This window comes from Anabrus simplex, chromosome 4 (genome assembly GCF_040414725.1).
Source record: "Anabrus simplex isolate iqAnaSimp1 chromosome 4, ASM4041472v1, whole genome shotgun sequence".
Lineage (NCBI taxonomy): Eukaryota > Metazoa > Arthropoda > Insecta > Orthoptera > Tettigoniidae > Anabrus > Anabrus simplex.
Genome location: NC_090268.1, coordinates 6810303 through 6837414, shown reverse-complemented (window position 1 = coordinate 6837414; position 27112 = coordinate 6810303).

Genomic DNA, 27112 nt, shown 5'->3' with positions numbered 1-27112 from the left:
ATGTAAATATCTCGTCATTTCTCCGTCGGTTACAAGCTATTATTTTGCGAAATTTCAATTTTCTAGATCGTCTGGCAGATTGTGCTGCCATCTTGTTTTGGGGGAGGGGTTAAATTGGGACTTTAAGGAAAATTTTAAGCCCATGAAACCTATAGGTTATCGTTTTTTATAAATATATCCGACTGCGTTCTTATGCTGAGCCCCAAATTTGAGACTCCCAGCAACTTCCCCCTCACGGTATTTTGAGAATTTTCGATTTTTTTTAAGGGATCCTGAAGTCGTTAGATTCTATGGTACCAAGTTTTATGTTTCTAAGATGCCTGGAAATACCTCATTAATTCACCTCAATGTATGCATATATAGAGGGTTATTCACCTAAGATGTTACACGGAAATAACGTATAAGCCATTAAAGATATCGGCATTCCGTTTTCATGTTCGTAAATGGTACCCAGGAGCTTGTAAAATAACGTGTTACTTACTCTCATGGGTGATTAACAACCGAGATATTGATACTAACTCCATATTTTTAAACTGAACGGCAGGAATGCGTACAGCTGGCCTAAAAGTTCAACTGCGTTCAAGTTCAAATATCTAAGTATTTTCAAAATCGGACAGTTACTTTTTGAGATCTCAATAAAAACCGCATTTGTGCTTTGCGTGCCGCATCAGACAGCGTACGGACGGCCAAGGACGTATTGGCACGCAAGCTGTTTCCTGGCATTGATTCCAGCCGCAGAACGGATACCAGGCTATCGTACACATGTACCGTAACATACCCTGGGTATGACTGGCGAACACACGACGGGGAAGGGAGATTATTCGGACACTATTTCTAGAAGGAGCTCTTCTGTATTATGTTTATTTCTCAATTCATACAGTAGGATGTACCGTACACTCAAACCATTGACAATAATAGTTTTCGTTATGTTCCTTATTTCATTCCTTTTAAAAACATCACACCTCCCTGTCCTGTCATTCACACTTTGCAAACCCGTCACATGTGTACGATACGCTTACATTCTTGGTATCCATTCTGTTGCTGAAATCACACCCAAGGACCTGCTCACACGTCAATATGTCCTTGCCCGACTTCAACTGTCCGATGTTGAAAATACTTACATATTTGAACTTATACGCAGTTGAACTTTCAGACCAGCTGTATTAATTTGTGTCGTTCTATTGAAAAAATGGAGTTAGTATCAATATCTTGGTTATTAATCACTCCATGAGAATACCTGGCACACTGTTTTACAAGCTCCTGGGTACTACTTATGAATATGAAAACAGAATGACGATATCTTTAATGGTTTAGAAGTTATTTCCGTGTGACATCTTAGGGGAATAACCCCGGGGGTATATATTGAAACAGGAACCGCCTGTGATCGAACTGGCGACTGCGCGGTCTGTTTGATCCTTTCAAATTGTGCGCGTTGTGGGCTATTATGCAACCCTTCCGGCGAGCGAGCCTGTGACAGCTGCTAAGACACGACTACGTCGTCACGAAACGCACGGTCCACACGTCAGAGAGAACTATCTGGAAGATTTTTTTATATCTCCGCTTTCAGATGAGATGTTGACTAACGGACAACGGGACCGTGTAGCTTACAATAACAGATGGCCCATGTCCAAATTTCATGTTAATGACTGTTTTATATAAGGAGATATCGCAACATCAAGATACGAAGTAATTTCAATGACGTGTATGCTCAGGGTCAAGCCCGGGTATAGGCCTATAAGACAAGCGAGAGGACAGCATAGTAGTAGAGACCTGCTGCCTGAGGTTGTGCCGGAAGTAAAGTTCAACTTTGTGCGTGAGTGTCGAGTCCGAACGTCGAACTAAGTACCCGCGAGATACAGCCCAGAACTCTAACTCCGACAGCGGTATAAATCCTGCATTGTAAGTATTTCCAAATACTTAAACATTTCTCGTGACAAATATTGGATAAGTTTAGTGTCCCATGACAAGTCAATCACCTTATTAGTGGACTTGGTGCAAATTACTGCGCGTATTAGACGTGCTACTTGGAACAAACAGTGCAAAATCACTCGAAGTTGTGTGTGTAAACCAACGCCCCATGCATACTCCGACCGCCCGTATTGTCATGTGAACTCCCGCCGATGGAGACGTGGTAACTCAGAGGGATACGTGGTAATGGTGTCCCTGATCTATGGTGGACGTGGTAACTTCGATGGATACGTGGTGATGGTGTTCCGGTGATGGTGTTTCTGATCCATGGTAGACATGGTACTACAGTCTGTGAGGACACAGTCAAACGAAGCGAATTCTCCAAGAAGGTGGGATGCATCTGTGTCATTAAAGAATAGTGTGGACTGTGTCTTATCAAGTAACTTTCAATTCAGCAAGTCACTTTAAAACTTTCCAACAGCTTTAATTCTCATTCAATACGATTTCGAACTCGTACATTCCAATTTTTTCAAATGACTTGTTATTTCTTAAAGTCAGTGTAATATTAAGTCGTACCGGCGAACTTGCTAACGAGTGGGAACTTTGAAACATAGCCACTTCGTTAACATTTCTACAAATTAGAAATTTGTTTATCTCCATATTAGGTTAGTTAGCTAACTGAAGAATGAACTTTAGCTCGAAATGTGATGGGCATATCAAGTTTGAACTCTATTTGCTCGCACCAATCTCTTAATAATTTCGTTAGTTCCATTTTCAAGAATAGTCTATAGTTTTCAAAGTGAATATTATTCACTTAAAATAACTAATTATTTAAGGTGATCTTAATTAATGTTGTCATTTATAAACTTCAAGAATGAACTTTATTTTCCCAAGTTAATTAATTGGGTATATCAAGAAAATATTTTATTAATTTCATTGGTGAACTTCATTCTAAATATTTGTCGCTAATAAGATTGATACAAACTATTATAAGTTTATTGCGTATTAAGTGTGGATGAGAGCCCAATTTTACAAATACAGTATACACGGAAATGATAGGCCATTCGTCTACTTTGACTGATTTTAAAAAGTTTATGTGGCCAGCATATGCAATACTTTTCTCCCTCTCTGTACAATCTCCTAACATAAGAACGCACACGCCCTGCGTAACCCTCATCTCAATTACACGCGTCCATGGGTGCGTGCCAGTTACTGGTACAATATATATACAGTACAGTATAGGACTATAGAGATCGTTCCAAACCGACTTCCCTTTATTAATATAGATTATGTTTCACCCTCTTGTCTACGGAGTCTCGGGGCGTCTCGCCCCCACAGTATTTTTCGAGATAGTAGGTAATGTTGTACGTCCCCCAAGGGGACAAACTTGTACTTTAAAAATATCCAGAGTGTCACAATTCATCTCAACAACCCCGAAAAGTATGGATTCGATAACATTTTCGATTATTTTATATCACTAAACCCTCGCCCCCACCCCAAAGGGGGGCTGAAGTAGGACCAAAATATTCCGGAGTGTCACTATTAATCTCAGCGACTCCGAAATCTATTGAATCGACACTATTTGCGATTAGTTTTATATATCACTCCCCCCTCACTCTCCACCCCAAAGGGGGCTGAAGCTGGACTTAAAAAATTCGGAGTGTCACTATTCATCTCAGCGACTCCGAAATCAATGGATTCGACACCATTTTCGATTATTCTGCACATCAGTCTCCCTTCGCCCCCCGTCACGAAGGGGGCTGACTTGGACTTAAAAAATCTGGAGCGTCACAGTTCATCTCAGCGAACCCACAAACTATGTATTCGACACTATTTTGGATTAATTTTATTTATAAGACCCCCTGGTCCCCCAGCCCTAAGGATGCTAGAGATGGCTTACCCCCACAGTGCTCGTTTCTAGATACTAAGTTATAAGTGTACCAAGTTTCGTTGAGTTTGCTCCAGTGATTTAGGAGGATATGTGTCATTTACATACATGCATACAGTACATACATACATTTGTATATATATATAGATAATTCATTTCAGTCAGACATACTGAGCTATAACGAATGACCATGAACACCACGTTTACATGATTCACAAGTCTGCCTCCGTAGCGCAACTGTTAGAGCTATTAGCTGCTCTCTTTGGAAGCCCCGGGTACGATTACCAGTACTGTCAGTGGTTGGAATGGCGCCGATGATCGAGACGTTATGCCCCTTTAAGCATCGATCATTATGTGGATAAAATGGTACGTGCAGCTCACTTTCATTGCGAGTGTGCCTGAAAAGAGCACGAGTTTGTCCGTTCCTGCTCGGGTAGGGGATTTTCAACTTCACTGGTTCCTTCTCGGGGACTGGGTGTTTGTACCGTTCTGTGGCTGAACAGGTTGCGTGCTAATACGTCCTTGGCCGATCGCACGTTGTCTGATACGGCACGCACAAGTTCAAATGCGGTTTTTCTTGATATCTCAAAAAGCAACTGTTCGATTTTAAAAATAGTTACATATTTGAACTTGTACGCAGTTGGACTGCCATTTCATTTAAAACATGGAGTTAGTATCAACATCTCACTCCACGGGAATGAGTAGCACATCTCGTATTATACAAGCCCGTGGGTATCGGAAAGAGAATACCGATATCTTTAATAAACCATGTATATCGCTCCTCACCACGACCATTCTTCCCAAACCCTTTCATGTATGAACTTAAAATGTTACTTGAAGATTTATCTTCTATTTTGTAGATATTAAATAAGAAATACTTTCAAACATTTTATCCCTAAAACAGAACAATTATTCCTGCATTACAGTTCGACGTACGAAGTGAAAATTTCACTGTCTAGGTCCTAGTGGCACAACATAAAATAGTTCTGAGATAAATGAGAAAGTTTCTGACAGAGCGCAGAAAAGGCGCACTGGCGCAACTACTGTGCTACAAACTGAGAAGCGCCAGTGTGGCAGAGCGGCACTAACTGTAATTAACTCCACATTCGTATTGTTTGAGTTGTCCCACTATTGCAGCCCATCAACGCCCAGGAAAACTACAGGGCATAAAGAAATGAGATTTTGGGATACACTTCTATTACAGTGTAGGTGCTCCACCCCCAAGGGCATGAAATGGGGGTAAAACTCTGAAAACCAAAATAATCCTTTCTCCGAAACTGTTCACCGGACAAAACTGAAAGTCACTCAATGATTGCTCCTCTTGTTGTTAACATCAGCCCTTAAGTGCCAAATGAGTGTTAATACTCGAAAGCGAAAATATTCATTTCTCTGAAACAGATTGACATACGAGGTTTGGTTCTTCCCACACATCTTAGATTTTAAGTAAGAAGTCGTCTTCATTCCCCAAGGACTGTGACTGGCGCATGACACCTCATGACAAAAATAGTCACTTCTTTCAAATCGTTTGACTTAGGAAGTTAAAATTTAAAATGATATATCCTAGGTGTTTAGGTTTTAAAAAAGCTCACGAACATATATGGGAGTTAAGGTCCGAAAACAAAAACATTCAGCCCTCCAAAACCGTTTAAGGTAGGGAGTTGTAAGGTTATGTCCTAGGTGACAAATACCACATCATTTCTCCTCTAAGGTGTTTGTATGGGGGTTAAATATGAAAATCGCCATATTCATTCTTCCGAATCCGTTTCACGTATGAACTTAAAATGTTACTTGAAGGTTTATTTTCTATGTTCTAGATATTAAATCCATATAAATAAAGATGTAGGGGTCCGCTACCTGCAATTTATTTTATTTTGCCAATTTTTCAGATATTTATCCGTTTTGAGTCAACTCAAGACCGAATCGGTGGTTTTTATTTTTCTTGTCTGTTTTTTCCACCATCACGGCGAAATGCGTAAATAGATCTCTACCAAATGTCATATTTAGTGCATACTCATCCCGAGGAAGGTTGTGATTTCCATATCATTTTAAAATCTTTGAATAGCTGGGGGATTTATAGGAAAAACTGAACGGTTTTCCTCCATTTTGCTTATACTATTGATTTTCTATAAACTCCGTGGACTGTACGAGAAACGTCCCTTCAGTATAAACAACTTTTTTTATTGACCTTACTCTTTAAATGACGAAGAAAATTATTACTATTTTCTGCGGGTATCATGCTCTGCATTGAGTGACCGACAGACCGACAACGAACATACAGGTTACCATGGCAACGTCTCTGCTTGCCATCAGGAAGTAGCGTATTGCCATTTTCGTCATCATTCCTGTAAATTCGTGGTTGTTGCTTGCGTAGGAAGCAAATGGGGCGTCAATCGGCCATTCTGCGGGATATTGGAGGAATATCGTTGGAGGTTATAACCATCCTCGAATAGCTTAAATAATAACACCTTTAATCATCCTCTTATCCATTTACCTAAGAATCCATGCGCCTAAATTTCTCCTCTGTTACCGCTTTCTTATATCCATAACTCACACCAGCACAATTTATTGAGGAGCATTTGATTTTCCAATACATTCACTTGGTATTTACATACTTGTCCCATCCGGCCGTGCTCAGTTATAATACTATTTTCTATTAATTTCAACTTACTAAACTGTGTTATTTTCTTCCTTTATTACTCCGTATGTATGCGAATGCTAATCCCGAAACCTTGACACTCTTTTATTTGATGAAATATTCTAAGCTATGCAAATGTATAACTTTTGGTCCCGGAAAATATCGAAATATGGATACAATTTTAACGACGGTGCAGACCTTCGTTCCGGGATAATTCCTGGCTAAACGGTAAGTCGTATCACAAAACAGAAAGCACAGTCGCGTTTCAATTTGGAGAGATCTACAACTTTGGTCCTATGACTTTTTGTCGTATTTCTATCCCTTATATCCTAAACAGAGCAGTATTTCTGAATTTCAAGTTAATTTTTTACATTTTACACGCATATGTTATCGTTTAGCACACTTATAGGAAAGATTGAATCATGACATTCGTCACGCACATTGACATGGTCAGTGGCCATATGATAGCTAAATTTTATGATTATAGCTGTAACATGAGTATCAAAAATAGAAAGTAGTATGTGAAAACTGTAACGAAGTTGTGGCCTGCTACAGTTCCATAGTGATGACGTCAGTCCTTTAGTGCAGCGATATGGAGGTACGAGTCTTGTTTACATGGGGGTTGTTCTTGTTGTAATTTCAACGTTATTAGACGTGTTCGTTCGCGTTTAAAAGTGATAACTGTATGGAAACGCATCAGTAAAGGATGTATTTTCAGCAGTAGTATGTGTTAAATACTATAGCATGCTAATGTGAGCAGCCTGATGTTAGGAAGTATTGCTAGGTTATGTGATAGGTTAGGTGAACCCACTGAGCTATTATGAGTTGTCTGAAGTACTCTAAAGTTTATCATTTAATTATGATGATTATTATTGTAATGTGTTAGTGTAGTGTAATGCTCCCCTTTACCAATGGGACGAAGGTGTAGTGTGCGTGGTTGTACATCCAATTACTGTTCAAATAAGGAGGTAGTTATCTCAATATTTGCGTTTCCTAGCGATAAGGAGAAGCGAGCTAAATGGATTCATGCTATACACCGATCTAATTTTGAATCCAGTAAATACGGCTGTGTTTGTATTAAACATGTTTCCGAAAATCACATAATTCGAGCTGATACTGCAAAACGACCAGATGGTTCCGTTTTAAGTGTGCCTAGGGTAAAGCCAATATTAACTGGCGATGTTGTACCAACTATGTCTCAACCAACACCTGCCAAACGAAAATCGACAGAAGAATGTAGAGGGGATATTTTGAAGAATTATGAACTAAACTTCAAGATATTGTGTGAAGGAGACAAGATATCAAATTATGAGGACTTGTTGGGTAAGTTAACAACCCTAAATGTACTTGAATTTTCTACCGAAATTGATGTCGATAAAGTTTTGTTTTACAAGCTTCAAACCAGAGACATTCCGGCTGTCGAGTTTGCTTAAATGGTTGCAAGATACCTTCTAAAATATATAGCTGGATTTTAGGAGATAGTGTGCTTTGTACCACATGTTCAGCAATTGAGTGTTTACTGAGTCATTTGAATGCTTTTAGTAACTCGTCTACATCAGGGGATACAGTTAACAAGTTAAAAATTGTGTTTTTACTCTAGATGGCTGCATTAACGAGTTGCTGAATTGAATTTGGCTATCCCTAAATCAAGAGACTTGGAAATTGATTTCAATACTGCATCAGTATTGTTTTACATAGCAAGGTACATTCCACACTGTTTATTAAGAAATGTCAAAGGATGTGCTGATTGTAAAACACATTACTTTGGACAAAGAATTGTCAACAGTAGGAATGAATGATGAATCAAATTCATACTTGCTAAAGCCGTGCACAGGGGGGCTTGAAACAGCCTACAGATTTTGTTTTTCAATTTGCTGTGGACGGCTACACTTTATTTCAGTCCTTGATATCTGATTTTGAAAATGCCTTTTTGAACACCGGAAGTCACAGGGATGTTTTTACAAACCTTTTGAAAATGAAAGTCGAAGAAAGTGGCAATTACTGTGATAAGTGTGTGTGTGTGTGTGGTAGAGAGTTCATTAGTATTGTGCCAAGATCTGCCACATTTTGGGAAACATTTTTAGTAACAATTACTCAAAAATAATTAACAACACTGTGCACACAAACAAGCGTAAAATAATGACATTTTAGAGACAACAGTTCACCTATTGAGCATCAAATGATTTGTTATGGAGGGCTACATGTTAATTCAGGTCTTGATATCTGATTCAAAGATGTATTTTTAAACAGTGGAAATCGTAGGGATGTTTCTTTCAATGTTCTGATAATGGAAGTTCAAAAACGTGGTCATTTCTGTGACATGTGTGGATGTATGCTGCAGAGTTAATGAGTGTTGTGGCCAAGATCTGTCATATTTTGGAAAATACGTTTTTTAACTTATTCATGTGCTCAGACAAGCATAAAATAATTACATTGTTTTGAGAGAAAACCCATTCGCCTATTCACCGTCATCGTACAGTCCAGGTGAGTAGCCTTCAGTCGAACATTTTAGAATATGTTATATTGAGTGCATATATTTGTGTATTCGTATGTATCCTTTTGATATAATTACTTCGATATTATGTGTTTATAGGCTTATTATTGCATTTTCTTTGTCACATTATGATAAAAAGTATCGTATCAGCAATGTAGGAATTACACGCGACGACGGAGCGTGAGCACTAAACGCGTGACGTCACAAATGTATCAAGATGGCCGTGTTTCGCCCCATTCAATGCCTCTAACTCAATCTAACCCATAAGTATAGGAGATACGAGAAGATGCCCTAGGACCAACTATGTAGAACACTTAAAGAGGCGTCTGATGGTGAAGTTCGTTTGTAGATATGTCGTACAGATTCAAATCAGTAACTCTCGAAATAAAGGTCCGCACTTCTAGAAGTGTCCATGCTTATCTGTATAAATAAAGCTGTAGGGGGTCCTCTGTCTGTAATTTCGTTTGTTTAGCCAATTTTTCAGATATTTATCCGTTTTAGGTCAACTGAAGGTTTTCATTTCTCGTGTCTGTTTGTCTGTTCCAGTATCACGACGAAACGGCTGAATAGATCTCGACCAAACGTCATATTTAGTGTATACTCATCACGGGGAAGGTTATATGCATATCATTTTAAAATCTTTGAAACTGGGTGTTTATAGGAAAACCAGAACGGTTTTCCTCCATTTTCTCTTATACTATTGATTTTCTGTAAACTCTGTGGAATGTATGTGAAACGTCTCTTCATTATAAACATCTTTTGTTATCTTCATAATTTACCTTAGTCTTCAAATGACGGGGAAAATTACTATTTTCTGCGGGTATCATGCTCCGTATTGAGTGACCGACAGAACAACGAACCTGCAGGTTACCATGGCAACGTCTCTGGCTACTTGCCAGCAGGAAAGTGACGTATTGCCGTTTTCGTCATCATTCCTATAAATTCGTGGTTGTTCATTGGGTAGACATCAAGAGAGACGTCAATCGGCCATTCTGCGGGATATTGGCGGAATATCGTTCCAGGTTATAACCGTCCTCGAATAGCGTAAGTTATAAAACCTTTAGCCATCTTCGTATCTGTTTACCAAAGAACCCCTCTCTCCTCTGAAAGCCTGAGAAAACGAGCAGCACTCAGTGCAGCTGACTTGCACGTAAAGAAATGAGTTCCGGGAGTTCGGCTCGCCAGGTGCAGGTCTTTTGATTTGACTCCCGTAGGCGACCTGAGCGTCATAGACAACACATACACCCATCCCCTGTGGCAGCGAAATTAACCAATGACGGTTAAAATTCCCGACCCTGGCGGGAATCGAGCCCGGGGCCCCTGTAACCAAAGACCAGCACGCTATGGAGCCGGACTGCACGTAAAGAGTACTTAAACGTAGATTTACGCTAAATAATTCCTCTTCAGTGCTTCAAGACTAAACGTATATTATAGAAAACAATACTTTTGCTAGCGATATGGTCAGCTCGTGTCCTCGGCCCGGAGACTCTTCGTCAGAGTTAGAACTCGGATTTGTTTAGGATTTTTATGAACGAAAATAGTTTCTTTTAGGACTCTTGTGGCAAGGGAAGAAAATGTACAAAATAAAAACAGTTCTTATCATTTCATTGAGACTTATATAAAGTCTTCCTTAACTAAACATTACAAATACACCTTTTTCTTTGCAATCGTTTTAAACAACAACACAGTTACCCACCTCTCTATCAACGATACATGGGTGACTGGTGCATACTTCAAAGAAACTAACGATCAAGGTTCTACGATTAATTTTGCTCCAAACGTGTCCACCTCTAGTACTTCAAGTTTTCCAATCCAGAACCGCACTCTCTATGACAGCTCAAACTCGTTTCAGTTTTCACTTTGAAATCTTTTATTATTTTAATTATGCCAAAATTAGGAATTAATGTCACAACACATAATTAATTCATTTTACGTTCAATTAAATTCACGCATTTTGAAGTATCCAAGCTCTTTAGATTTTTTCAAAGGCAAAATTAGTAGCGCCTCGCCCCAGTGTAGCAGTGGGCTGGATTGCTACACCTGGCGGCTAGCACGTACAAGCCTTACCTCACACCAACACAGATAGCTCGAGGAAGCGGCCGTACAGCTCCAGCATTTGCCTGGTGTACGAATGGGAAACCAAGGAAAACCATGCTGTCGATAGTGGGGTTTGAACCCACAATCTCCCGATAGCAAACTGAAAGCTACATGACCCAAACAAATGCCTGTCTTTTTTCTTCAAGAAGTCATAAACGTATATATACCTTAACATTATGGTAAATAGCAGCTGTGTGTATGTATGTGTTGTAGCAGTAAATTGCCCAACTTGAACAGGAAGTTCCTTTAGAGCACGAGGATTTACAAAGGGCAAGATCGGGAACTTTCTATCTTAATCTGTTTACTCTCCAGGGTTGGCTTTTCCCTCGGACTAGGCGAGGGATCCCATCTCTACCGCCTCGAGGGCGTGACACTTTGGATCGGGGGGATAAAACTGGAGAGGAGAACCAGTACCTCGCCCAGGCTGCCTCCGCTGCCATTCTGAACGGGGGCCTTATGGGTGATGGGAAGATTGGAAGGGATAGACAAGGAAGAGCGAAGGAACCGGCCGAGGCCTTAAGTTATATATTATCCCGGTATTTGCCTGGAGAGACGTGGGAAACAACGGAAAACCAATTCGAGGATGGCGGAGGAGGGAATTGAACCCGGGCCTCCCAGGGTGGCAGCTAATCACACTAACCATTACACCACAGAAGAGGACGATCGGTAATTTACTAGAGGAAAGTACAAAGCGAGAGGTTCTGACTACAAGAAGTTAGAGTTCACTTTTTAATTTAGTTTACTGAAAATTCGCAAAATATTTTTATATCACCTTCTGTAAGATTCTGGATATCATCTGCAGGCGCTGGAACCACGATCCCACGAAGGTACTACGATTCCCTCGCCGGTTGGGCGTTCTAGAAGTTCCCGTGGGGGTTATTTCACTGGAAATTGATATTGAACGAATGTCCACATTGCAGAGTCCCGCACACATTAAAGTATAAGCCCTATCATCACTTGTCGCCATCTTTATCACAGTTCAGGCTACACCTGATTGAATAAAAACTTGTTCGAAGAAAAGGGCTAACTCGAAGAAAAATGACGTGTCTGTGTTAAAGTGAAAGTGAAACGTGTAAAAGTTCACGAATAGAACGTTGTTTTTCTCTAGAATATTAATGTATGACATGAGAACACTGCATTAGTCACTGTTATTCACAGCCCTAAGAAAATGATCGTACAATTATTATTATTATTATTATTATTATTATTATTATTATTATTATTATTATTATTATTATTATTATTATTATTATTATTATTGCACAAACCTCCGTGGCTCAGGCGACAGCGCGTCCGCCTCTCACCGCTGGGTTCCGTGGTTCAAATCCCGGTCACTCCATGTGAGATTTGTGCTGGACAAAGCGGAGGCGAAACAGGTTTTAGTCTGCTTTTCCCTGTCATCTTTCATTCCACCAACACTCTTCACTATCATTTCATTTCATCTGTAAGTTAGTGGTGGGGACGGAGCGGTGCGGAGGGGACCTCAACACCCGGTTGTTCCGAGTGAACGTCCTGGAGCGGGACGTTTAAACACGTTACTGGTACGATACCCGTCTATTCAATGCCCTTTCCTCACAACATGACTGTTTTGCTTAATACAGCAATGTTGTTTTCTGCTGCAGAAGCCGACCTGCTCATTTCATCCTTGTGATGCCTCTTGATATGTTCCCACAAATTTGATACGCCACCACCCGTCGCGTAAATGCTGCCGCAAAATTTGCATTTTGCTGATTTTTATCATCAGTAATTTCAAAGAGCTGCCATGCATCAGACGGTTTTCTTGGCATCTGTGGTACAAAAATCTGTAAAAAAAATATTAAATTCCGTTAAATACTGTATTCTAAAACATGAATACCATCTAAAAATGGGATTAAATATCAAACTAATACCACAATTATTATCTAATATATACAAAACACAACAAGCAGAGGAAATATAGACGCAGGTTTAATAAGCACAGATTGAATACTGGATCGAGTCCCGCTTGTCGTTTTGTTTTTCAACGCTGGTCATATTCTTTCAAATATATTCAAAGGTAATGTAATTAAAAAAGTGTGTTTGCATGAACTCTTTTTGGTTTTCCAATGTTATTTGGCTCTTTACTAATTTTTACCATTACATAAAACACCTTTATTTCTTCTTTCTTAATCTGTTTACTCTCCGTGGTCGGTTTTCCCCTCGGACTCAGCGAGGGATCCCACCTCTACCGCCTCAAGGGCGCGCGAGACTTCGGGTCGGGGATACAACTGGGAAGGATGACCAGGCGGCCTCATCTGCTATGCTGAACAGGGATGGGAAGAGTGGAAGGGAAACGACCGTGGCCTTATGTTAGGTAGGGGCCTACATCCCGGCATTTGCCTGGTGGAGAAGTGCGAAACCACGGAAAACCACTTCGAGAATGGCTGAGGAGGGAATCGAACCGCCGTCTACTCAGTTCACCTCCCGAGGCTGAGTGGACCCCGTTTCAGACCTCGTACCACTTTTCAAATTTCATTAGCAGAGCCAGGAATCGAGTCCGGGCCTCCGGGGGTGGCAGCTAATCACACCAACCACTCCCCCACAGAGACGGACTACAAACAATAGATATATTATTTGTAATTATCAACAAGTAAACGACCAAATGCATACACTTTTCCTGCAAATGTATGCCTGACAGTGAAATCTGGTAAGGTACCCGGCACTGCTTTGCACCTGGATGCTTTGACCTGCAATATATATAAAATAATATGACCGAGCTCGATATCTGCAGTCGCTTAAGTGCGGCCAGTATCCAGTATTCGGGAGACAGTAGGTGCGAACCCCACTGTCGGCAGCCCTGAAAATGGTTTTCCGTGGTTTCCCACTTTCACACCGTGACCTTAATTAAGGTCCAGGTCACGGTCGCTTCCTTCCCACTCCTAGCCCTTCCCTGTCCCATCGTCGCCATAAGACCTATCTGTGTCGGTGCGACGTAAAGCAACTAGCAAAAAAAAAAAAAAAAGAATATGAGCAGTGTTGAAAAACAAAAAAGCGATGAGTGGGACTCGATCCAGTGATCCAGCGATTACGAAGCTTGAACGATAATCACTCAACTGTCGCCATCTCGTGTTCGTGACCGTAACGCACCGGTACATATTCGACGCGAAAATTCTCTTCCGATTTTCTCGAAAACGCCTAAGTAGTACGCCTTATCACTTGCACATTGTGTACAAAGTTTGAAGATAATCCGCGATCCGAAAGTCGTGGTCTCCCCTTGTTCAACATGCCTCGTGCGCTACACTGTGATACACTTGCAGTTGTAAGCGGAGGGGATCGGTGGTGGCTCTATCGCTACAACGGATTACTCGCTCCGCTCCCATCTAGCGGCGAGAATAGGAATTGTGCCGGCTGCCGAAGCCTGTCGCACTCCTCTGGGGTAATGATTAATGACTGACAGATGAAATGAAATGATATTGCAGAGTGTTGCTTGAATGAAAGATGACAGGGAAAACCGGAGTACTCGGAGAAAATCCTGTCCCGCCTCCGCTTTGTCCAGCACAAATCTCACATGGAGTGACCGGGATTTGAACCACGGAATCCAGCGGTGAGAGGCGGCGCACTGTCGCCTGAGCCACGGAGGCTACAACACATCGCTTATTATTATGAATATTATTTATTTATTTCTTCTTCTTCTTCGTTTAGGCCTACGATGGACCACGTGGTTCTTAACTCTGGTGAGCTTTTTTCTTCCTCTTAGCCCAGCATTCTTTCATTCTAGCGCTATGGATGTCTTTTCTTTCTTGAGTCCATTTCACTCCTACTCCTGGACGCAGTGATTTAGTTGTTAGTGACTGGAGAGAGTCAGATGTCTTGACTAACTTTCTGAATTTATCTCGGTTGTAAATGTCAATGTGATCAATGTTTAGGTATTGTAGGTCTTTCCGTACTAAATTCGTCCATTTGGCATTTGTTGCTTTCCCTCTAGATACAGTGTTGAAGATTCTTGAAGTGAGTCTCTGGCTGTCCATCTCTTCCTCATAGCTGTTGTAATGCTCTCTATTTTACTGTACAGTTCCTTGTTGTGCCTGATTCTGTAGCCATCTCCTTCTTTAATGGGACCCATAATCCTTCTGAGGATCTTTCGCTCTTTCTAGTTTTCTGAGTTGTCCTTTCCGGGTCATGTTTAGGCATTCTGAGGCGTACAGTACAGATGGTCTTACTACGGTGTTGTAGTGTCTAAGTTTAAGATTCAAGGCGAAGGATTTAGACTTGTATATGTTCTTACAAAGATGATAAGCTCTTTCTAATTTAGTGCATCTACTCTTCATTGCAAGATCCTCATTAACATTTGGGGTTATCCACTCTCCAAGATATTTGAATGAGTTGGCCTTGTGTATTATTTTGTCCCCCAAAGAAATGAAGTTGGGTGCTTCTCTGACGTTTGTCAGAAATTCTGTTTTATTGACAGCCCTGCTTTAGCTGCTATGCGTTCTAGGGTGGATAGCTGGAACGTAGCTTCTTCCATACTTGAAGCTAAGAGTGATTAAGTGCTTCAATGCTCCTGTGTAGTGTATAATACCATTGCATCCAATCACTACTGGAATGATGATAACATTGTTGAGTTTCCACATGGTGTTTACTTCTGTGTACCTGGATATCTGCTACCTATGTGTAAGAGGTTGTGAAGATTAGGGCAGGCTATGTTAATTATGAAACTGATTTTCTTGTTTTTATCTACAAAAGTTATATCTTGTTTAATGCAGGTAATAGATTTATCCAGTAAAGTTTGTAATTTTCACTTTCCAAGATTGATTGGGGGTTTGTACTTCCAATATGCTGTAGTACCCTACAATGGATTACTCTATTTTGTTCAGCCTTTGCAATTTGGTCATGTTTGTACTTGCAGTCTATATCTGCCATTAATCGACAACTTGAGGTTATGTGCCGAATGGTTTCTGGATATATATTACATTGTCGGCACTGATCGGAATAGAGAGATGGATCAGGTATTGACAATGACTTGATCTTGTATGGCGAACAAGAAGCCCTCTCTTTCCGAGTGTCTCAACCACTCATGCGATGGCTGATCTAACTCAACTCGATACAGTCCACAAAGAGGTTTCTTTTTACATAGAACAATATTTACCTCATTTGTAGAGACAAAATTGTATTATTATTATTATTATTATTATTATTATTATTATTATTATTATTATTATTATTATTATTATTATTATTATTATCATTATTATTATTATTATTATTATTATTATTATTATTATTATTATTATTATTATTATTATTAATAATTCGTAGCCATGGATGATGTGTGTGAAAATTTCCAATATCTGGATTATTTAAAAAAAAATTAAGATCCTCAAAATTTCTGAGCAACTGGCAATACTGTTACGGCCGTGACAACTTTAGAAGTGGTATCATAATACACATAATGGATTGTAACAGAGCGCTGATTCATTTTCTCCACACCTAGAGCTCGTCTTGAGAGGAAACAGCGCGGGGCTACGACTTTCACATCCGGTATCTTCCGAGCTCCTAAATAGCAGGTTATAAATAATACTCGCCCACTAACGAACACATACAATAACAAGCTATATGCAAACAATACTTCCGGTGTTTCTTATTAGCAGCAGAACAGGCTTTCAGGTAGTCAGCGTAGCAAGTGTCAAGACTACGTCATGCATCGCTGGCTTGGCATATTTACCTACTAATGCTTTCAGAGTCCGCCGCGAGTTCCCATCCCTTATAGCATGAGACCGGTCAGAAATGTACAGCTCACCTTGGATCCCAGCTCAGTTTGGTTGTTGTTGTAAGGTACGTGTGAATTTGGATATGACGATGATGGATTTAGAATGTTGTAGTATTTCTTGTACTATTTTCTTTCCATGGAATTGCTTTCTGTACTCGTGTTGTTGTTGGCTAATTATGTTTTGACTTTACTACTGCCACCGGGATGTTTACCAATTGTGGTCTCTTTGTTTCTTGATAATAACATATTATCGGGAACACTGGAAGTGAAAAGATAGCTGAGATAACACGTGCAAAGTTGCGAAAAGCCTACACAATCACTCAGAATATGTACAATAAGAAATCGCTTTCCTCTAAACCCAAACTCTAACACTAACACACAGTTGTTCTCCCAGAAGCAGTCTACGCAATCCTTTACCATCAAGGACACAGAGAAAATAGAACGGCGGATACTCAGGAAGATAGATTCAAGACGGTATCTGGATGCGTAAGAACTGTGTTCTATCAGTGAGCGTCACGCAAGAGGCACATTCAAGTTGACGGACACAGCACGAATGGACGACTCTCAACAGACTAACAATTTTTTTTTCAGCATTTACGGAACCCGATAAACCAAATTACGCTGGTTGGTGGACACTCAAAGCGATCTTGCAGAAATCAATATTGGCTCACTGGCAACTACACGGGTCATATTCATAAATCAATTCACATAAGTTCGTATCCAAGAAGCCAACAGCCAGGAACTTGAAACTCAGAAATGGTTGGTCAAAAGAGCCCATAGTGAAAGGATGAGGGTGTTTTGGGAAGATCAACAAGTGGTTCTACTTGCTACTCAGAGGACAAACCGCATTATGTATAACAACAATAATAATGAAATGAAATGTCGTATGGCTTTTAGTGCCGGGATATCCCAGGACGGGTTCGGCTTGTCAGGTGCAGGTCTTTCTATTTGACACTCGTAGGTGACCTCTGCGTCGCGATGAGGATGAAATGATGATGAAGACAACACATACACCCAGCCCCCGTGCCACTGGATTTAACCAATTAAGGTTATAATCCCCGACCCGGCCGGGAATCGAACCCGGGACCCTCTGAACCGAAGGCCAGTACGCTGACCGTTCAGCCAACGAGTCGGACTAATAATAATAATAATAATAATAATAATAATAATAATAATAATAATAATAATAATAATAATAATAATAATATTTAAAGGTGCTCAAATACTCCAACCTCGTGTCGATCCGAAAACCGTACATATAGTTAATGGGACATTATTATTATTATTATTATTATTATTATTATTATTATTATTATTATTATTATTATAGGTAATATTTATACCAATTAAGCTGACAATTATATTGGAACGTACACACAAACATCCTTAAACTCTTTTCTTCACTTCTCACCCGCCTGCCAACTGGGGATCACCTTGGACTTAAATGACAACCGGAGTGTCACTATTCATTTCAGCGACCCCGAAAAGTATGGATTCGTCACTATTTTCGGTCATTTGGATATATCACTCCCGTCTCGCCCCCACCCACGAGGGGGCTGAATTTGGACTTTAAAAAATCCGGAGTGTCACTATTAAACTTGGCGACCCCGAAAAGTATGAATTCGACACTATTTTCGATAATTTTCTTATATCACTTCCCCCTTGCCCCCCACCACAAAGGGGGCTGAACTTGGACTTTAAAAACTTCCAGCGTGTCACTATTCTTCTCAGCGACCACGAAATGTATGGATTTGACACTTTTTTCGAATATTTTATGTCATCTCCTCGCCCCCCCCCGCGGTTTGTCAAAAGAAATCCGGAGTGTCACTATTCATCTCAGCGACGCCGAAAAGGATGGATTCGACACTATTTTCTATTACTTTGATATATCACTCCCCCTCTCTCCCCACCCAAAAGGGGGCTGAACTCGGAACTTGGAAAAATTCCGGGGTATCACTCTTCATTTCAGCGAATCCGAAAACGATGGATTCGAGACTATTTTCGTATATTCTTATATGTGACCCCCCTCGCCCCACCACGCACCTAAGGGTACTGGGAGTGTCTTAACGCCTCGCAGTTTCTAGGTCGTGAGTATACCAAGTTTGGTTGAAATCGCTGCATTGGTTCAGGAGGAGACGTAATACATACATACATACATACATACATATATACAATGACATTTATATATATATAGATTATTATTATTATTATTATTATTATTATTATTATTATTATTATTATTATTATTATTATTATTATTATTATTATTATTATTATTATTATTATTATTATTATTATTATTATTATTTGGCCTAGTAAGTGGTCCTGAGAGTCGGGATACCAGGTGCTATGGAATGGGAGTGGGCATCTCGGACATATTCTGAGTCATGGCCCTCCTTGTGCTTAGGCGGCTAGGACTATACAATTCACCGGTGGTTCATAACACGTTAGAGGAGAGATCCTCACTCGGACTATATGCAAGTAGGGCAGCATCCTGCTTCATGAATTTACCGAGCTCAGAACACTTTAAGCAAGCCTTGGACCTATGGGAGTAATGGAGTCCCACTCCCATTTGACAGGCGAGGGACTCCTTGGAAACAACTTGGCGAACGAAATGGAATTCGATGGGGAGCTATCAATATTAATGGGGTTTATGGAAGAAAGAAAGTAGAACTTGCTGAGTCAGCTAAGAGGATGCCTCTGGATGTGCTAGATAGAGATAGGAGATTATAAAGTGTTCTTGACGGGTGTTAGAAAGGGAAGGGCAGAGTCTGGGGTAGGGCTCTTTATCAGGAATACCATTGCACGCAACATAGTCTCTGTTAGGCACGTAAATGAGCGAATGATGTTGGTAGATTTGTCAGTTGGAGGAATTATGACTAGAATTGTCTCCGTGTATTCACTATGTGAGGGTGCAGATGAGGATGAAGTTGACAAGTTCTATGAAGCATTGAGTGACATCGTGGTCAGGGTCAACAGCAAGGATAGAATAGTGCTAACAGGCGATTTCAATGCGAGGGTTGGGAATAGAAGTGAAGGATACGAAAGGGTGATTTGTAAATGTGGGGAAGATATGGAAGCTAATGGGAATGGGAAGCGTTTGCTGGACTTCTGAGCTAGTATGGGTTTAGCAGTTACGAATACATTCTTCAAGCATAAGGCTATTCACCGCTACACATGGGAGGCTAGGGGTACCAGATCCATAATAGACTATATCTTAACCGACTTCGAATTCAAGAAATCTATTAGGAATGTACGAGTTTTCCGGGGATTTTTCGATGATACAGACCACTATCTGATCTGTAGTGAACCAAGTATCGCTAGGCAAAGGGTAGAGAAAATGAAATCTGTCTGCAAACGGATAAGAGTAGAAAATCTCCAGGACGAGGAAATTAGACAGAAGTACATGGATATGATTAGTGAGAAATTTCGAACAGTGGACAGTAAGCAGGTTCAGGATATAGAAAGTGAATGGGTGGCATACAAGGATGCTGTAGTAGAAACAGCAAGTGAATGCCTAAGAACAACTGTGTGTAAAGATGGGAAAAGGCGAACATCTTTATGGAATGATGGAGTGAGAGCAGCTTGTAAACGTAAAAAGAAGGCGTATCAGAAATGGCTCCAAACAAGGGCCGAGGCAGCCAGGGATTTGTACGTAGATGAAAGAAACAGAGCGAAACAAATAGTTGTTGAATCCAAAAAGAAGTCGTGGGAAGATTTTGGTAATAACCTGGAAAGGCTATGTCAAGCAGCAGGGAAAACTTTCTGGACAGTAATAAAAAGTATTAGGAAGGGAGGGAAAAAGGAAATGAACAGTGTTTTGAGTAATTCAGGTGAACTCATAACAGATCCCAGGGAATCACTGGAGAGGTGGAGGGAATATTTTGAACATCTTCTCAATGTAAAAGGAAATCATCCTGGTGGTGTTGCAAACAGCCGAGCTCATGGGGAGGAGGAAAATGATGTTGGTGAAATTATGCTTGAGGAAGTGGAAAGGATGGTAAATAAACTCCATTGTCATAAAGCAGCAGGAATAGATGAAATTGGACCTGAAATGGTGAAGTATAGTGGGAAGGCAGGGATGAAATGGCTTCATAGAGTAGTAAAATTAGCATGGAGTGTTGGTAAGGTACCTTCAGATTGGACAAAATGAGTAATTGCACCTATCTATAAGCAAGGTGGGAACAGGAAGGATTGCAACAACTATCGAGGTAGCTCATTGATTAGTATACCAGGCAAAGTATTCGCTGGCATCTTGGAAGGGAGGGTGCGATCAGTGGTTGAGAGGAACTTGGATAAAAACCAGTGTGGTTTCAGACCATAGAGAGGCTGTCAGGATCAGATTTTCAGTATGCGCCAGGTAATTGAAAAATGCTACGAGAGGAATAGGCAGTTGTGTTTATGTTTTGTAGGTCTAGAGAAAGCATATGACAGGGTACCGAGGGAAAAGATGTTTGCTATACTGGGGGACTATGGAATTAAAGGTAGATTATTAAAATCAATCAAAGGCATTTATGTTGACAATTGGGCTTCAGTGAGAATTGATGGTAGAATGAGTTCTTGGTTCAGGGTACTTAGAGAGGTTAGACAAGGCTGTAATGTTTCACCTTTGCTGTTCGTAGTTTACATGGATCATATGCTAAAAGGTATAAAATGGCAGGGAGGGATTCAGTTAGGTGGAAATGTAGTAAGCAGCCTGGCCTATGCTGACGACTTGGTCTTAATGGCAGACTGTGCCGAAAGCCTGCAGTCTAATATCTTGGAACTTGAAATTAGCCTCACGAAGACTAAATTGATGTCAGTTGGTAAGAAATTCAACAGAATTGAATGTCAGATTGGTGATACAAAGCTAGAACAGGTCGATGATTTCAAGTATTTAGGTTGTGAGTTCTCCCAGGATGGTAATATAGTAAGTGAGATTGAATCAAGGTGTCGTAAAGCTAATGCAGTTAGCTCGCAGTTGCGATCAACAGTATTCTGTAAGAAGGAAGTCAGCTCCCAGACCAAACTATCTTTACATCGGTCTGTTTTTAGACCAACTTTGCTTTACGGGAGCGAAAGCTGGGTGGACTCAGGATATGTTATTCATAAGTTAGAAGTAACAGACATGAATGCAGCAAGAATGATTGCTGGTACATACAGGTGGGAACAATTGCAGGAGGGTACTCGGAATGAGAAGATAAAGGCTAATTTAGGAATGACCTCGATGGATGACGCTGTACGCATAAACCGGTTTCAGTGGTGGGGTCATGTGAGGCGAATGGAGGAAGATAGGTTACCTAGGAGAATAATGGACTCTGTTGTGGAGGGTAAGAGAAGTAGAGGGAAACCAAGACGACGATGGTTAGACTCGGTTTCTAACGATTTAAAGATAAGAGGTATGGAACTAAATGAGGCCACAACACTAGTTGCAAATCGAGGATTGTGACGACGTACAGTAAATTCACAGAGGCTTGCAGACTGAACGCTGAAAGGCTTAACAGTCTATAATGATAATGTATGTATTATTATGGCTGGATCCATGGGTAAATTTTCAGCGTGCTGGCCTTTTATCCAAGGATTCCCGCGTTCGATTCCCGGCCTGGTCGGTGAATCTAAACTTCATTGGTTAATGTCCATGGCTCGGGGACCGGGTGTGTGTTCACCATTAGAATTCATCATAGATAGTCTCTAACCACACACCCTGTCCGACTCGTTGGCTGAATGGTCAGCGTACTGGCCTTCGGTTAACAGGGTCCCGGGTTCGATTCCCGGCCGGGTCGGGGGTTTTAACCTTCGTTGCTTAATTCCAATGGCTCGGGGGATGGGTGTTTGTTCTGTCCCCAACATCCCTGCAACTCACACACCACACATAACACTATCCTCCACCACAATAACACGCAGTTACCTACACATGGCAGATGCCGCCCACCCCCATCGGAGGGTCTGCCTTAGAAATAGCCACACGGCTAGAAATAGCCACACGAAATTATTATTATTATTACCACACTTCCTTGCTACCATTATTATTTAAATCAATCAATCAATCAATCAATCAATCAATCAATCAATCAATCAATCAAACTACTGATCTACATTTATGGCAGTCGCCCAGGTGGCAGATTCCCTAACTCATGTTATCCTAGCCTTTTCTCAAATGATTTCAAAGAATTTTGTAATTTATTGAACTCCCTTGGTAAGTTATTCCAATCCCTAACTCCCCTTCCTATAAACGAATATTTTCCACAATTTGTCCTCTTAAATTCCAACTTTATCTTCATGTTGTGATCTTTCCTACTTTTAAAGACACCACTCAAACTTTTTCGTCTACTGATGTCATTCCACTGACAGCTCGGAACATACCACTCAGTCGAGCAGCTCGTCTCCTTTCTCCCAAGTCTTCCCAGCACAAAATTTGCATCATTTTCGTAACACTATCCTTTTGTCGGAAATCACCCAGAACAAATCGAGCCCAGTTCTCGAAACAAATAATCCTGGTGAGCGTCCCATACACTGGAACCATACTGTAGTTGGGGTCTTACCAGAGACTTATATGCCCTCTCCTTTATATCCTTACTACAACCCCTAAACACCCTCATAACCATGTGCAGATGTATGTACTACTGGCGTAGCCAAGGGGAGGGGGCCAGGCCCCCCCCCCCCAAATATTTGCTGAAACTAGAGCGACGATCAGCCGTTGTTTTACGTACGGTACGAACAACTTAATGGTAAGTTAACGTAGCTCAATAGGGCCATACATCTATACTACTTGAATGAAAGGAAGACACTTAGGATTGTGATGCGCAGGGATATTTACCTGTAGAGGCCTCAGTATTGGGAATGTAACCGTGTGTTGACAAATGTCAAGACATGAAGAATGGGGGCAATTAGCAAGGGATTACTCAGTAGGGGGCCGGAACGTGACCACCGAGATAACGGAGGCCACGTCCAGAAACAGTTGCAGGCTTACAACATCGTGTCAGATTTTGCATATCGGTTCCAGGAAACAACAATGTCCTAGAGATCCTCGGATTGTACTGTGGTTGAGAGATGTGCTGTGTTTAAGTTGCAGCGTTCGGGAGACTGTGACAGGATTGTGAGCTGCACGTTAGTTCCTCATTTTGTGCCATATAAGAAACTTTTTTTGAAGAGGAACCGTTTTGTCACTGAGAAGCCAACACTATGTGCATCCTCGGTTAGGTATGAAATTTTTTTTTTTATTCTTACAGTAGCAAGACAATCGCGGACGCGTGCCTAAGTTTGATAGGTAGGCCTATATATTTTGTTAAATGCCCGGGGACTGATAGGAACCTCAAATGGCAACATCAAAAGGTGCGGGTAACTATTTTGTAATTGGCGGGCGTGATAACTCAGTTCCAATGGTTCTATCTTCTCACCAGGACAGCCCAGGCTTGAATCGCAGTCGATACATGAAAAATGGGAAATCACGTTCTATTGATACGGATTCTACTTAAAACACTAGAGCCCGTCCCTTACCTTCCCTTATACTTTTGAGCCAGAACCGCATCATTTATGGTGGTGTATTTTGAGTATCCAACCATTCTTCGCACTTACCTTGTACCTTAAATGGTGAGTGGATGTAGCGGCGTACCCACAAAATAATTTCAGTGGGTGGGGGGTAAGTCCAGGCCAATAGTGTGGATACAACTTTTCCTTGGAAGGGGTTGTGAAAAGATTTTTAATTTTTATTTAGAATTTGCTTTACATCGCACCGTAGGTCTTATGGCGACGATGGGAAAGGAAAGGGCTGAGAGTGGGAAGAAGCGGCCGTGGCCTTAATTAAGGTACAGCCCCAGGCATTTGCCTAATGTGAAAATGGGAAACCACAGAAAACCATCTTTAGGGTTGCCGACAGTGGAGTTTGAACCCACTATCTCCCGGATGCAAGCACAAAGCTGTGCGCCCGAAACCGCACGGCCAACTCGCCCGGTGGATATGAAAAGAAAGCCGGTCCTACCGAGTGCGGTGACGGATCTTCAGTAGATATTGTTGGTTGTGATTGTTACCATGTACAATCATACCTTCTGTACTCTTAATATAAACCAACTTCATTACTGAAACTGTTCGTTCTTCGTTTGTGAGGAAATAGAATCTTCATTTAATTTGTCTTCTTAAAAAAAAGGAACCACTTTGTTACTACACCCCGTGAATGTGACTACCTTCCGGGTCGTAGATATTTCGATTACGGGAGACTCAAGGCCAACTCTACTGCACCCACAAACAAGGCTGTATCCTCCCCATCCCATGCCTTTCTTAAGTCTGTCATTGCCGGGAATCGAATGCAAGATGACTTAAGTCAAATTCTAAAATAAGGAGACCTAAAAGTAACCAGCCGGCCCCACGGTGTAGAGGTAGCGTGCCTGCTTCTTACCGGAGGTCCCGGGTTCGATTCCCGGCCAGGTCAGGGACTTTTACCTGGATCTGAGTGCTGGTTCGAGGTACACTCAGTCCACGTGTTTATAATTGAGGAGCTACCTGACGATGAGATGGAGGCCCCGGTCTAGAAAGCCAGGAATAACGACGGAGAGGATTCGTCGTGCTGACCACATGACACTTCGTAATCTGCAGGCCTCCGGGCTGAACAGCCGTCGCTTGGTAGGCGATGGCCCTTCGGGGCTGTTACGCCAAGGAGTTTGGTTTGGAAAAGTGTACAGAGAAGGTAGCGACACCCCCGCAAGGCTCTTTAGCATCCAGCTAGTTCTTCTGTCCAGCCTCGTGCATTTAGGGCAGTAAGAAAACGTACGTCTTAATAAATGCTCCTCATAAAATCTTTGTAAAAATACTAACTGCATCTATTTTAACAATAATCACGAACACCTCCTTTTCATGTGGCTCAGTTGGTTGAGTCGCTGTCCTTCTGAGTCTGAGTTCGCAGGTTCAAATCCCGGCTTGGGTCCGTGGCCCTCAAAACGGTGTTGAAATGGCAACAGCTCAGTGTCGTTGGTTTCTGGCACGTTAATAGAAATTATACATACGAACATTAGCGTCACAAAACTCTAACTTTATACTACTATATTCTGTGTCCCAGGCTTTACGTCGCACCGACACAGATAGGTCTTATGGCGACGGTGGGATAGGAAAGGCTTAGGAGTGGGAAGGAAGCGGCCGTGGCCTTAATTAAGGTAAAGCCCCAGCATTTGCTTGGCGTGAAAATGAGAAAACACGGGAAAACATTTTCAGGCTGCCGACAGTGGGTTTCGAATCCACGATCTCCCGGATGCAAGCTCACAGCTGCGTGGCCCTAACCGCGAGGGAAACTAATAGGACAAGGTAAACCCTACATAGCATATGTTGTGACGTGTATTTTTCTTTACCAACTAACACAATGTCTATACCCATACGCTTTATATTGTATATTTATTTATTTGTTTGTTTGTTTGTTTGTTTAATTATTTATTAGTACAGTGGCGAAGTTGGGGCTCCAGGCCCTCTCGTACACTTAACCATATACTAATCAGAATCCTAAATAAAATACTGAGATACTTAAAATAGTTAAAACTACATAAATTAATAGAATTGAAAATAAATTTAAATAAATTACTAACTAAATTAATATTAGAACTAATTAATATTAAAAACTCTTAAAAATGACTAATCCTCAGGAAAGCACACATTCATACTTCAACCATTCAGTCAGCTGTCCTCAACAGGTGACCTTAAATCGTGATTAAAAAAAGCTACTTTCTCTGACCTGAACTGGCAGGTAATTCCATAATGTGGCGACAGTCACCACAAATGATCTATTAATTTTATTTGTGCGGTGCAGTGGAATAGAAAGAATGATTCTAGAACGTGTATTTAAGTTGTGAAATGATTTTAAAAAGATGAATTTAGAAGAATTGTACAGTACATTGGCTGACTTTCAGCTACCACTGTGATCATCATCGTTAAAGTGTGTAGTTGCCGACGTTTATCAGACATCAGCCATGAGTCAGCCTGATAGTATGGGGTGACATGAACATCGTTCCGGATATTGTAAATAAATCGAAGGCAGGAATTCAGTGCTTGTTGAAGTTTAAGTGTTTCTCATCTCGTCAACAACGTCACAATAATCAAGAATACGGAGAATGAGTGTCTGTATTAGTTTGGCCTGTAGCTCAAATGAAACTGTAGGGAATAATGTTACCATTCATTAGGATAGGGCGGCATTGGGACATTGTTTGAGCAGCTCAGTAATTCTCGTGATCCAATTATAATTGTCTAAGATTTTTGCAGTTTAGTATAAGAGAGCTTCGTTGTGCATATACACTGAGTCGTCGGAGGTCCCTGTTAATATCTTGTTTTGCAGTGCCGATATATTTGAAGATCGTCAGCACAGAGGTCATGTTTGTTATTTCCTGTCAGAGATGGTATGTCATTGATATA